Source organism: Anomaloglossus baeobatrachus, chromosome 3 (genome assembly GCF_048569485.1).
Source record: "Anomaloglossus baeobatrachus isolate aAnoBae1 chromosome 3, aAnoBae1.hap1, whole genome shotgun sequence".
Classification (NCBI taxonomy): domain Eukaryota; kingdom Metazoa; phylum Chordata; class Amphibia; order Anura; family Aromobatidae; genus Anomaloglossus; species Anomaloglossus baeobatrachus.
Window position 1 is genome coordinate 477128895 of NC_134355.1, and position 12660 is coordinate 477141554.

Consider the following 12660-nt stretch of genomic DNA (forward strand, 5'->3'; position numbering starts at 1 on the left):
AACTGTGTGTCATCTCATTGCAATTAAAAACTGCTGTGGGTGGAGAGGGGTAACTAAGGACTTTCTTATATAGGAGATGGAAAAAACATGGCCGAAAGGGGCGGAGCTGTGTTCACATTCAGAAAAAAAAACTACATATAACTGAATAGGATAACTGAAGTGAGCACTAATATATATATTATGAGTGCAAGCCAAAAAATACATACTGTACAAAGGATAAGGCTGCACATCAAACATAGATAATGGTATAATGCCTCAAGCATATGGAAAAATATTGGAATATACAATGAAAAATGCTACTTGCTAATTTGAACATGTGAATAATGAATTGCATACCTGCTATGAATATTAGGAAAAAGGAGATATTTAGCAATCGCATTGATCAATGTAACTGAGCCCCAAAGCCTCGTCAAGGCATATCTCTATATTGGGGTCCCTAGCTCTGTGACCCTAACTGTGTGTCATCTCATTGCAATTAAAAACTGCTGTGGGTGGAGAGGGGTAACTAAGGACTTTCTTATATAGGAGATGGAAAAAACATGGCCGAAAGGGGCGGAGCTGTGTTCACATTCAGAAAAAAAACTACATATAACTGAATAGGATAACTGAAGTGAGCACTAATATATATATTATGAGTGCAAGCCAAAAAATACATACTGTACAAAGGATAAGGCTGCACATCAAACATAGATAATGGTATAATGCCTCAAGCATATGGAAAAATATTGGAATATACAATGAAAAATGCTACTTGCTAATTTGAACATGTGAATAATGAATTGCATACCTGCTATGAATATTAGGAAAAAGGAGATATTTAGCAATCGCATTGATCAATGTAACTGAGCCCCAAAGCCTCGTCAAGGCATATCTCTATATTGGGGTCCCTAGCTCTGTGACCCTAACTGTGTGTCATCTCATTGCAATTAAAAACTGCTGTGGGTGGAGAGGGGTAACTAAGGACTTTCTTATATAGGAGATGGAAAAAACATGGCCGAAAGGGGCGGAGCTGTGTTCACATTCAGAAAAAAAACTACATATAACTGAATAGGATAACTGAAGTGAGCACTAATATATATATTATGAGTGCAAGCCAAAAAATACATACTGTACAAAGGATAAGGCTGCACATCAAACATAGATAATGGTATAATGCCTCAAGCATATGGAAAAATATTGGAATATACAATGAAAAATGCTACTTGCTAATTTGAACATGTGAATAATGAATTGCATACCTGCTATGAATATTAGGAAAAAGGAGATATTTAGCAATCGCATTGATCAATGTAACTGAGCCCCAAAGCCTCGTCAAGGCATATCTCTATATTGGGGTCCCTAGCTCTGTGACCCTAACTGTGTGTCATCTCATTGCAATTAAAAACTGCTGTGGGTGGAGAGGGGTAACTAAGGACTTTCTTATATAGGAGATGGAAAAAACATGGCCGAAAGGGGCGGAGCTGTGTTCACATTCAGAAAAAAAAACTACATATAACTGAATAGGATAACTGAAGTGAGCACTAATATATATATTATGAGTGCAAGCCAAAAAATACATACTGTACAAAGGATAAGGCTGCACATCAAACATAGATAATGGTATAATGCCTCAAGCATATGGAAAAATATTGGAATATACAATGAAAAATGCTACTTGCTAATTTGAACATGTGAATAATGAATTGCATACCTGCTATGAATATTAGGAAAAAGGAGATATTTAGCAATCGCATTGATCAATGTAACTGAGCCCCAAAGCCTCGTCAAGGCATATCTATGTGCGATTGCTAAATATCTCCTTTTTCCTAATATTCATAGCAGGTATGCAATTCATTATTCACATGTTCAAATTAGCAAGTAGCATTTTGTACAGTATGTATTTTTTGGCTTGCACTCATAATATATATATTAGTGCTCACTTCAGTTATCCTATTCAGTTATATGTAGTTTTTTTTCTGAATGTGAACACAGCTCCGCCCCTTTCGGCCATGTTTTTTCCATCTCCTATATAAGAAAGTCCTTAGTTACCCCTCTCCACCCACAGCAGTTTTTAATTGCAATGAGATGACACACAGTTAGGGTCACAGAGCTAGGGACCCCAATATAGAGATATGCCTTGACGAGGCTTTGGGGCTCAGTTACATTGATCAATGCGATTGCTAAATATCTCCTTTTTCCTAATATTCATAGCAGGTATGCAATTCATTATTCACATGTTCAAATTAGCAAGTAGCATTTTTCATTGTATATTCCAATATTTTTCCATATGCTTGAGGCATTATACCATTATCTATGTTTGATGTGCAGCCTTATCCTTTGTACAGTATGTATTTTTTGGCTTGCACTCATAATATATATATTAGTGCTCACTTCAGTTATCCTATTCAGTTATATGTAGTTTTTTTTCTGAATGTGAACACAGCTCCGCCCCTTTCGGCCATGTTTTTTCCATCTCCTATATAAGAAAGTCCTTAGTTACCCCTCTCCACCCACAGCAGTTTTTAATTGCAATGAGATGACACACAGTTAGGGTCACAGAGCTAGGGACCCCAATATAGAGATATGCCTTGACGAGGCTTTGGGGCTCAGTTACATTGATCAATGCGATTGCTAAATATCTCCTTTTTCCTAATATTCATAGCAGGTATGCAATTCATTATTCACATGTTCAAATTAGCAAGTAGCATTTTTCATTGTATATTCCAATATTTTTCCATATGCTTGAGGCATTATACCATTATCTATGTTTGATGTGCAGCCTTATCCTTTGTACAGTATGTATTTTTTGGCTTGCACTCATAATATATATATTAGTGCTCACTTCAGTTATCCTATTCAGTTATATGTAGTTTTTTTTTCTGAATGTGAACACAGCTCCGCCCCTTTCGGCCATGTTTTTTCCATCTCCTATATAAGAAAGTCCTTAGTTACCCCTCTCCACCCACAGCAGTTTTTAATTGCAATGAGATGACACACAGTTAGGGTCACAGAGCTAGGGACCCCAATATAGAGATATGCCTTGACGAGGCTTTGGGGCTCAGTTACATTGATCAATGCGATTGCTAAATATCTCCTTTTTCCTAATATTCATAGCAGGTATGCAATTCATTATTCACATGTTCAAATTAGCAAGTAGCATTTTTCATTGTATATTCCAATATTTTTCCATATGCTTGAGGCATTATACCATTATCTATGTTTGATGTGCAGCCTTATCCTTTGTACAGTATGTATTTTTTGGCTTGCACTCATAATATATATATTAGTGCTCACTTCAGTTATCCTATTCAGTTATATGTAGTTTTTTTTCTGAATGTGAACACAGCTCCGCCCCTTTCGGCCATGTTTTTTCCATCTCCTATATAAGAAAGTCCTTAGTTACCCCTCTCCACCCACAGCAGTTTTTAATTGCAATGAGATGACACACAGTTAGGGTCACAGAGCTAGGGACCCCAATATAGAGATATGCCTTGACGAGGCTTTGGGGCTCAGTTACATTGATCAATGCGATTGCTAAATATCTCCTTTTTCCTAATATTCATAGCAGGTATGCAATTCATTATTCACATGTTCAAATTAGCAAGTAGCATTTTTCATTGTATATTCCAATATTTTTCCATATGCTTGAGGCATTATACCATTATCTATGTTTGATGTGCAGCCTTATCCTTTGTACAGTATGTATTTTTTGGCTTGCACTCATAATATATATATTAGTGCTCACTTCAGTTATCCTATTCAGTTATATGTAGTTTTTTTTCTGAATGTGAACACAGCTCCGCCCCTTTCGGCCATGTTTTTTCCATCTCCTATATAAGAAAGTCCTTAGTTACCCCTCTCCACCCACAGCAGTTTTTAATTGCAATGAGATGACACACAGTTAGGGTCACAGAGCTAGGGACCCCAATATAGAGATATGCCTTGACGAGGCTTTGGGGCTCAGTTACATTGATCAATGCGATTGCTAAATATCTCCTTTTTCCTAATATTCATAGCAGGTATGCAATTCATTATTCACATGTTCAAATTAGCAAGTAGCATTTTTCATTGTATATTCCAATATTTTTCCATATGCTTGAGGCATTATACCATTATCTATGTTTGATGTGCAGCCTTATCCTTTGTACAGTATGTATTTTTTGGCTTGCACTCATAATATATATATTAGTGCTCACTTCAGTTATCCTATTCAGTTATATGTAGTTTTTTTTCTGAATGTGAACACAGCTCCGCCCCTTTCGGCCATGTTTTTTCCATCTCCTATATAAGAAAGTCCTTAGTTACCCCTCTCCACCCACAGCAGTTTTTAATTGCAATGAGATGACACACAGTTAGGGTCACAGAGCTAGGGACCCCAATATAGAGATATGCCTTGACGAGGCTTTGGGGCTCAGTTACATTGATCAATGCGATTGCTAAATATCTCCTTTTTCCTAATATTCATAGCAGGTATGCAATTCATTATTCACATGTTCAAATTAGCAAGTAGCATTTTTCATTGTATATTCCAATATTTTTCCATATGCTTGAGGCATTATACCATTATCTATGTTTGATGTGCAGCCTTATCCTTTGTACAGTATGTATTTTTTGGCTTGCACTCATAATATATATATTAGTGCTCACTTCAGTTATCCTATTCAGTTATATGTAGTTTTTTTTCTGAATGTGAACACAGCTCGCCCCTTTCGGCCATGTTTTTTCCATCTCCTATATAAGAAAGTCCTTAGTTACCCCTCTCCACCCACAGCAGTTTTTAATTGCAATGAGATGACACACAGTTAGGGTCACAGAGCTAGGGACCCCAATATAGAGATATGCCTTGACGAGGCTTTGGGGCTCAGTTACATTGATCAATGCGATTGCTAAATATCTCCTTTTTCCTAATATTCATAGCAGGTATGCAATTCATTATTCACATGTTCAAATTAGCAAGTAGCATTTTTCATTGTATATTCCAATATTTTTCCATATGCTTGAGGCATTATACCATTATCTATGTTTGATGTGCAGCCTTATCCTTTGTACAGAGGTGATGGGCGGGACTGACCATCCACCTGCCTCCCATACATGGGTGTGTCTAATGGGTTTTAATCAGGCTGTGAGTAGGTGGGAGCCATCTTGCTGAAAGCACATGGTCAGGAGATCATGTGCATGCTGAGACAGCAAAGGGCTGTGAGAGTCCAGGGAGTTGCAGAGTCTACTGGAGCTCTGGTCTGACAGCAGGGGCCATCGAACGGAGCTGGTCCGAGGACCGGGTTAGTGAGCCCAGTGAGAGTCTCCCTGGAGGTCAAGCCTACATAGAACTGAGACTGACAGGTAACCCTGAGAAAAGGGGATGTGGACTGGCTGATACCAGAGAATGAATTGTATGGACACTCGGCGGTTGAAACTGACAGTGAGAACTTGTTGTCCTGCGGGGAGAGTGGCTGTGGCCCGTTACATGGCGTGGTTTATGAGGATCTGAATAAATCACCTAGATTGTTTAAGTGACAAAGTATTCCTGTCTGCCTCAGTCCCGCTACCTGACACATTTTTCCCCACACGCTCGGGGCCCACGTCATCACAATATATATATATATATATATATATATATATATATATATATATATATATATATATATACACTTTGCTACTGTCACTGCCAAGCTCCAAAAAAAGCCTAGCTGCTACCAGTAATTATTTATCACAGTCCAACTGGACATTCACATACACAGTGTATACATTATAGCATATAGCAAAAAATAATACACCGCTCACATTTTTGTAAATATTTTATATTTTTTCATGGAACAACACTGAAGATATGACACTTTAATACAATGTAAAGTAGTCAGTGTACAGCTTGTATGACATTGCAAACTTGGTGTGCCCTGTTAAAATCTCAAACAACAGCCATTAATGTCTAAACTGCTGCCAACAAAAGTTAGTACCCCCTTAAGAGAAAATAGCCTAACTGCGCCAAAAGTGTCCATATTGTGTGTGGACATCATTATTTTCAAGCACTGCCTTACCTCTTTTGGGCATGGAGTTCACTACAGCTTCACAGGAGCCGCTGGAATCATCTTTCACTACTCCATAACTATATCACAGAGCTGGTGGATGTTTGAAAATTGTGCTGCTCCACATTCCATTTGAGGATGCTCAATAAGATTGGAGATAAGGTTGGAGTGGCTCCATAAGGTTAAATCTGGAGACATGTTTGGCCAGTGAAGCACCTTTAGACACAATTTCTTTAACAAGGCAGTGTTGGTCTTGGAGGTGTGTTTGGGCTTATTTTCATGTTGGAATATGAAGGAAGGGGATAATGCTCTGCTTCAGTATGTCACAGGGCATGTCAGCACTCATGGTTCCCTCAATGAACTGTAGCTCTTCACTGCTGACAGCACTTGTGCAGCCCAAAACCATGACACTCCCACCACTATTTTTGACTCAAGGCAAGACACACTTGTCTTTGTACTCTTCACCAGGTTGCCACCACACATGCTTGACATCATTGAACCAAATAGGTTTATCTTGGTTTCATCAGACCATAGCACATGGTTCCAGTAATCCATGTCTTTAGTCTGCTTGTCTACAGCAAACTATTTGTGGGCTTTCTTGTGCATCATCTTTAGAATAAGCTTCTTTCTAGGATGAAAGCAATGCAGACCAATTTGATGCAGTGTGTGGCCTATAGTCAGAGCAGACAGGCTGAGCGCCCACCCCTTTGACCTTAGCAGCAATGGTGGCAGCACTGGTACATTTATTTTGAAAAAAAAAAATCTCTAGAACAAGGCCTATTCTGAGTGTAACCTGTCTTGTTAAACTGCTGTATGGTCTTGGCCACTGTGCTGCAGCTCAGTTTCAGGGTGTTGGCAATCTTCTTATAGTCCTGGCCATCTTTATGTAGAACATAAATTATTTTCTTCAAATCCTCAGAGAATTCTTTGCCATGAGATTCCATGTTGAAAGTTCAATAACTAGTATGAGAGATTGTGTGAGTGAGACATCAAATATAGCACACCTGTTCCCCATTGAGACTGGTAACACTGAGTCACATGATATAGGGGAGGCAAAATGGCTAATTGGGCAAAATTTCTTCACTTTTTCTTAGGGATTGTGCTCACTTTTGCTGCCAGCAGTTAAGACATTAATGGCTGTGTCTTAAGTTATTTAGAGGGCACATCAAATTTACACTGTTATACAAGCTGCACACTGACTACTTTACATTGTATCTAAGTGTCATATTGTCAGTGTTGTCCTGTGAAAAGATAAAGCAAAGCATTTAAAAAACATGAGGGGTGTACTCACTTTTGTTTAATACTGTATATATATAATATTTATTTTTTGAAAGTAATGATTATGCAATTGCTAACACTTTATAATACTGTAATAGAAATCTAGGTATGAAGCGTTGCTAAAAATTACGGATTTCATATGTAATAGAATTTCACTTACCTAACATATATTATCTTTCAGTGAAGACAACTTTTGTTAAAATGATGCATTGAATCAGGCTTGAAGAAAGCTTGACACTATCTTTCTTTAACAATGATACAAAGTGTCAGTAATTCCACAGTTATTTTAAAAACATTGTTCACATTTTTCACAAAACCTAGCTGTCATGAGCTCTTCAAGTTAAAGAAAGCAACACATTTTCTCAGTTTTATCAATGTTTTGGACAGTTGCAATTGAAATGATATATAGTGAAGATTTTACCTTTGGTCCTTTGGTAGAGTAGTCAGCTTAACAGTCTTCAAAATTTTTGTAGGAATTTCTTTTTTGACTAATAACATTTTAGTTACTCAATAACATTCGCTCCTTGCAAGAAAAAAGTACAGCTGCTGGTATATTTTCCTTCCCACATACTTCTAACTTCTGTTTTGTGGAGAATCAAACAAAATCTACATCTTAAATGTCTTTCAGAAGATATCCACACAAAATATAACAAGTGCATGCCTTGTAAACCAACTAATTAAATTGTTTGTAAACAATTGATGAAATACATTTCCAATACAATTAACACTTTTACACTCTATCCACTACATCCTTATATCTCTTGATAAGAGCGGAAATAAGATTGATGTTTAATAGAAAGGCTCTTGCACTTTGACCAGTCCCATGTAAGCAGACTGGGTTTGCTTTTGGTAAGGTGAATTCTCTAAGCCATAAATAAAGACAAGCAGCATGGATCATTGGTGTTGATTCAGCAAAATTGCTGGAGTGCATGTGTGTTACGGTTGCTGCGAGCACTGGAGACTATGTCCAGATTTCTTGCTACTGCACATGTGCGAGCGCTGGAGACTAAGTCCAGATTTCTTGCTACTGCACATGTGCGAGCGCTGGAGACTAAGTCCAGATTTCTTGCTACTGCACATGTGCGAACGCTGGAGACTAAGTCCAGATTTCTTGCTACTGCACATGTGCGAGCGCCGGAGACTAAGTCCTATCTTGGAGCCATTGCACATGTGCGGGTGACATCATCGCTGACACGAGGTCACATGTCTCTGACACCTTCTATGCCGATTGGTCGCTGGTCATGTGCTTGTGACGCCTTGCTCGGTGATAGGCCAGCATGACGTCACTCCTGTCGTTCTGGCAGCGGATTGGCTCTGGTGTCCTCCATCTTGGATGAGGCACAGAGTCTATATAAGACCCTGACACACGCCGCATGGCGCTCAGTCCTCTTGGTTCATGCATAAGAGTAGACGCTCTGTGCGCGTTCCTCTAGGCATTCCTCTGTCTATGCTAGGTGAGCGCTACCGGCAGGGTAGCGTTCTTATACCTTACAGCTTCGGCTGCTGTCCGTATCCTTACCTCTTAGGGGAGCGGACATAGGCAGGTGCCTGAGGCACATGGTCTGGCTGGGCCTTGTGATTCGACTCGTAGGTGGACGTTGCCGCTAGGGTAACGTTCCTTATACTGCGTCTGGCAGTTGTTCGTATCCTCGCACACTAGGGGAGCGAACAGAGGTAGGAGCTTTGTGCGGCTTACGCTGCTGTTCGTCTCTTTTGCACCACTAGAAGAGCGGATCTAGGCAGGTGCCATATCTAGTGGTTCGTGTCCTCGCACACTAGTGGAGCGAACACAGGTAGGAGCTTTGTGCGGCTTACGCTGCTGTTCGTCTCTTTTGCACCACTAGAAGAGCGGACCTAGGTAGGTGCCATTTCGCACACATTGCCTTTGTCTCTGTGATTCTTAACAGAGATCATTCCACACACCCTCCAAGTAAGGGAGGAATTGCTTTACTTACTTATTATATCCTTCTGTGAGTTAACAGAGGTATTGCACTCTGCCATAGTGTGCAGCAAAGTCTTTGCACGGTGGACCCTGACTGTCTGATACTCCTTTAGGTTATTATCAGACAGCCCCCCGTAACATTAGGACTGAGCCAAGGGTCTGGAAGTTATGGCAGAATATCAGCAGTTACATCGTTACATACAAGTACTTGAGTCACGGCTCAAGAGTATAGAGGATAAACCTCAGACCATGGTGACAGCTGCACATGATCCTCGACTTGCTCTGCCAAACAGATATTCTGGCGATGCCAGATCATGTCGTGGTTTCATTAGTCAGTGTCAGATACACCTAGAGGTCAACTCTTCTCGCTTCTCTACGGTGAGGTCCAGAGTAGGCTTTATCATCTCCTTACTTCAGGACAAAGCCTTAGAATGGGTGACTCCCCTATGGGAGCGCTCTGATGTGGTTACTCTGAGACATCAAGACTTTCTTGATGCTCTTAAGGTGGTATTCATGGGTCCGCAGGTTACCCATGATGCGGCCCTGAGACTGTTAGATCTATCTCAGGGTTCGTTATCCACTAGTTCTTATGCCATTGCTTTTAGAACTCTGGTGGCAGAACTAGATTGGCCAGAGAAGGTGTTGATTCCTATCTTCTGGAGACGGTTGGCAGGCTATGTCAAGGATGCTCTTGCTACTCGTGAGGTCCCTGCTTCTCTGGAGGACTTGATCAGAGTAGCAACGAGGATCGATGTACGCCATAAGGAACGTAGACTCGAGGTCTCTTCCTCACGCCCTAAGCATCGGGCTATTCCAGTTGTTGAGGGTCCACTACCATCTTCCTCATCATCTGAAACATCTCCCACTCCTATGGAGTTAGGTCATACGTTCTCCAGACTACGTAAGTCTGGTCCTCCTATATGTTACGTATGTCGTCAGGCTGGGCACTATGCCAACAAGTGTCCTAGTCGTCAGGGAAACTCCCTGGCCTAGTAACCATTAGAGGGGGGTTACTAGAGACGTCTTCTGCACCCTCTAAGTGTTGTATCCCAGGTCAGCTCTCGTTATCTGAGAATACATGGCCTATTATGGCTTTTGTGGATTCCGGAGCTGACGGGACTTTTGTGTCCTCAGGATTTGTAAAGGGACACAATATTCCCTCTATCATGTTAGAGGCGCCTATTCCTGTCCGTGTTGTTAATGGAACTATGTTGTCTGACTCCATTACATTGAGGACAGTTCCCTTGCGCCTTTCCCTGTCTCAGGGTCACATAGAGGAGATTTCTTTTCTTGTTTTGCCTGAGGGTATAGACGACGTCCTTCTGGGTCTTCCATGGCTTCGGACTCATGCTCCTCACATTGACTGGGAGTCTGACAGCATTATTAGTTGGGGTTCGAAATGTCAGTCCCGATGTCTTCCCTTACCACCTAAGGTCGTTGCGGTTGCATCAACTGATCTCTCTCCCATACCTACACCCTATTTGGATTTCGCTGACGTGTTCTCCAAACAGGGTGCTGAGGTTCTTCCACCCCATAGGCCGTATGACTGTGCCATAGACCTTATCCCAGGTTCGGTTCCACCTAAAGGCAGGGTTTACCCCCTGTCGATACCTGAGTCGGAGGCCATGTCGACCTATATAAGAGAGAGTTTAGAGAAGGGGTTCATTCGTAAGTCTGTCTCTCCCGCGGGAGCTGGGTTTTTCTTTGTTCGGAAGAAAGAGGGTGATTTGCGTCCCTGCATAGATTACAGGGGTCTCAACGCAATCACAATAAAGAACAAATACCCATTACCTTTAATTTCGGAGCTCTTTGACAGACTGAGAGGAGCTCAAGTTTTTACGAAGTTGGATCTGCGGGGTGCGTATAACTTGGTACGAATTCGAAAGGGTGACGAATGGAAGACCGCTTTTAACACCCGAGACGGTCACTATGAATACCTCGTCATGCCTTTTGGGTTATGTAATGCACCCGCAGTATTTCAGGACTTCGTAAACGATGTGTTCAGGGATTTACTGTTATCCTCAGTAGTGGTGTATCTGGACGACATCCTGATTTTTTCTCCTGATCTGGAGACTCATCGTCAGGATGTCGTTCGTGTCCTTTCCCGTTTAAGGGAGCACTCATTGTTTGCTAAACTCGAGAAATGTGTATTCGAGCAGTCCTCATTGCCTTTTTTGGGTTACATTTAGTGATGAGCGAGTACTAAAAAGCTCGGGTGCTCGAAGCTCGGGCCGAGCCTCCCAAGATACTCCCAAGATACTCGTGTACTCGGGCCGAGCAACGAGCCCAATGTTATCCTATGGGAGACCCGAGTATTTTTGTGAAATGACCCCCCGGCAGCATGGAGAAACCCTAAAAATGTCACAAAAGTCTCAGAAGAGTGCTCAAATGACATGGCAACAGCATGGGGAAGACCCCTTGAAGCATTTATCACTCAAAAGTCACAGCTGTGAACAATTTTGTCCGCGTTTCACGCCATTTTTACGGACTCACCAAAAAACCTTCCAAAATGACCCCAAAATGATTTTTCATGGCAGAAATGTTAAGGGCACATACGCAATAGTGAGATAGAGCTGGTGTATGTTACTTTTTGAGATTAATACATGAAAGATTTTACGTGAAAACATTGTGTGGCACTCCGATGTCCCTGAGAAGAGCCCTTTGCCAGGGCAGCCAAAAATTGGGAGGCTCCACGTTGTCCCTGGGTAGAGACGTGCATGAGGGCCTCAAAACATTAAGTGTCTATTGTCAGGAAGTGGGTGTATTATAGTATAGCCCTTAGGCAGGGCAGCCAAAAATTGGGAGGCTCCACGTTGTCCCTGGGTAGAGACGTGCATGAGGGCCTCAAAACATTAAGTGTCCATTGTCAGGAAGTGGGTGTATTATAGTATAGCCCTTAGGCAGGGCAGCCAAAAATTGGGAGGCTCCACGTTGTCCCTGGGTAGAGACGTGCATGAGGGCCTCAAAACATTAAGTGTCCATTGTCAGGAAGTGGATGTATTATAGTATAGCCCTTAGGCAGGGCAGCCAAAAATTGGGAGGCTCCACGTTGTCCCTGGGTAGAGACGTGCATGAGGGCCTCAAAACATTGTTCCCATTGCAAAGGAGCGGGTCTCCTGTCGTTGTAATGTCCATTCTGCAAAGAATGGGCGAAAAAATTTACCACTGGGGGTATACCTGAAACAAAGGCCTAAGTATTGCAATTTGTAACGGTCATCATCATGGTGGCGCATGAGGAGAAGGAGGAGCAGTCCAGCGATTATCCAAAGTCCAGAAGTGTGTACCCATGGGTGAGTGGAGGTACATGGCAAACTTTAAATTCCGCTCTCATTTGCTGGTGGTGTGGTGAAGTCTGGCCCAATCCAACCCTTGTTCATCTTGATCAGAGTCAGCCTGTCAGCATTTTCAGTTGACAGGCGGGTGCGTTTATCTGTAATG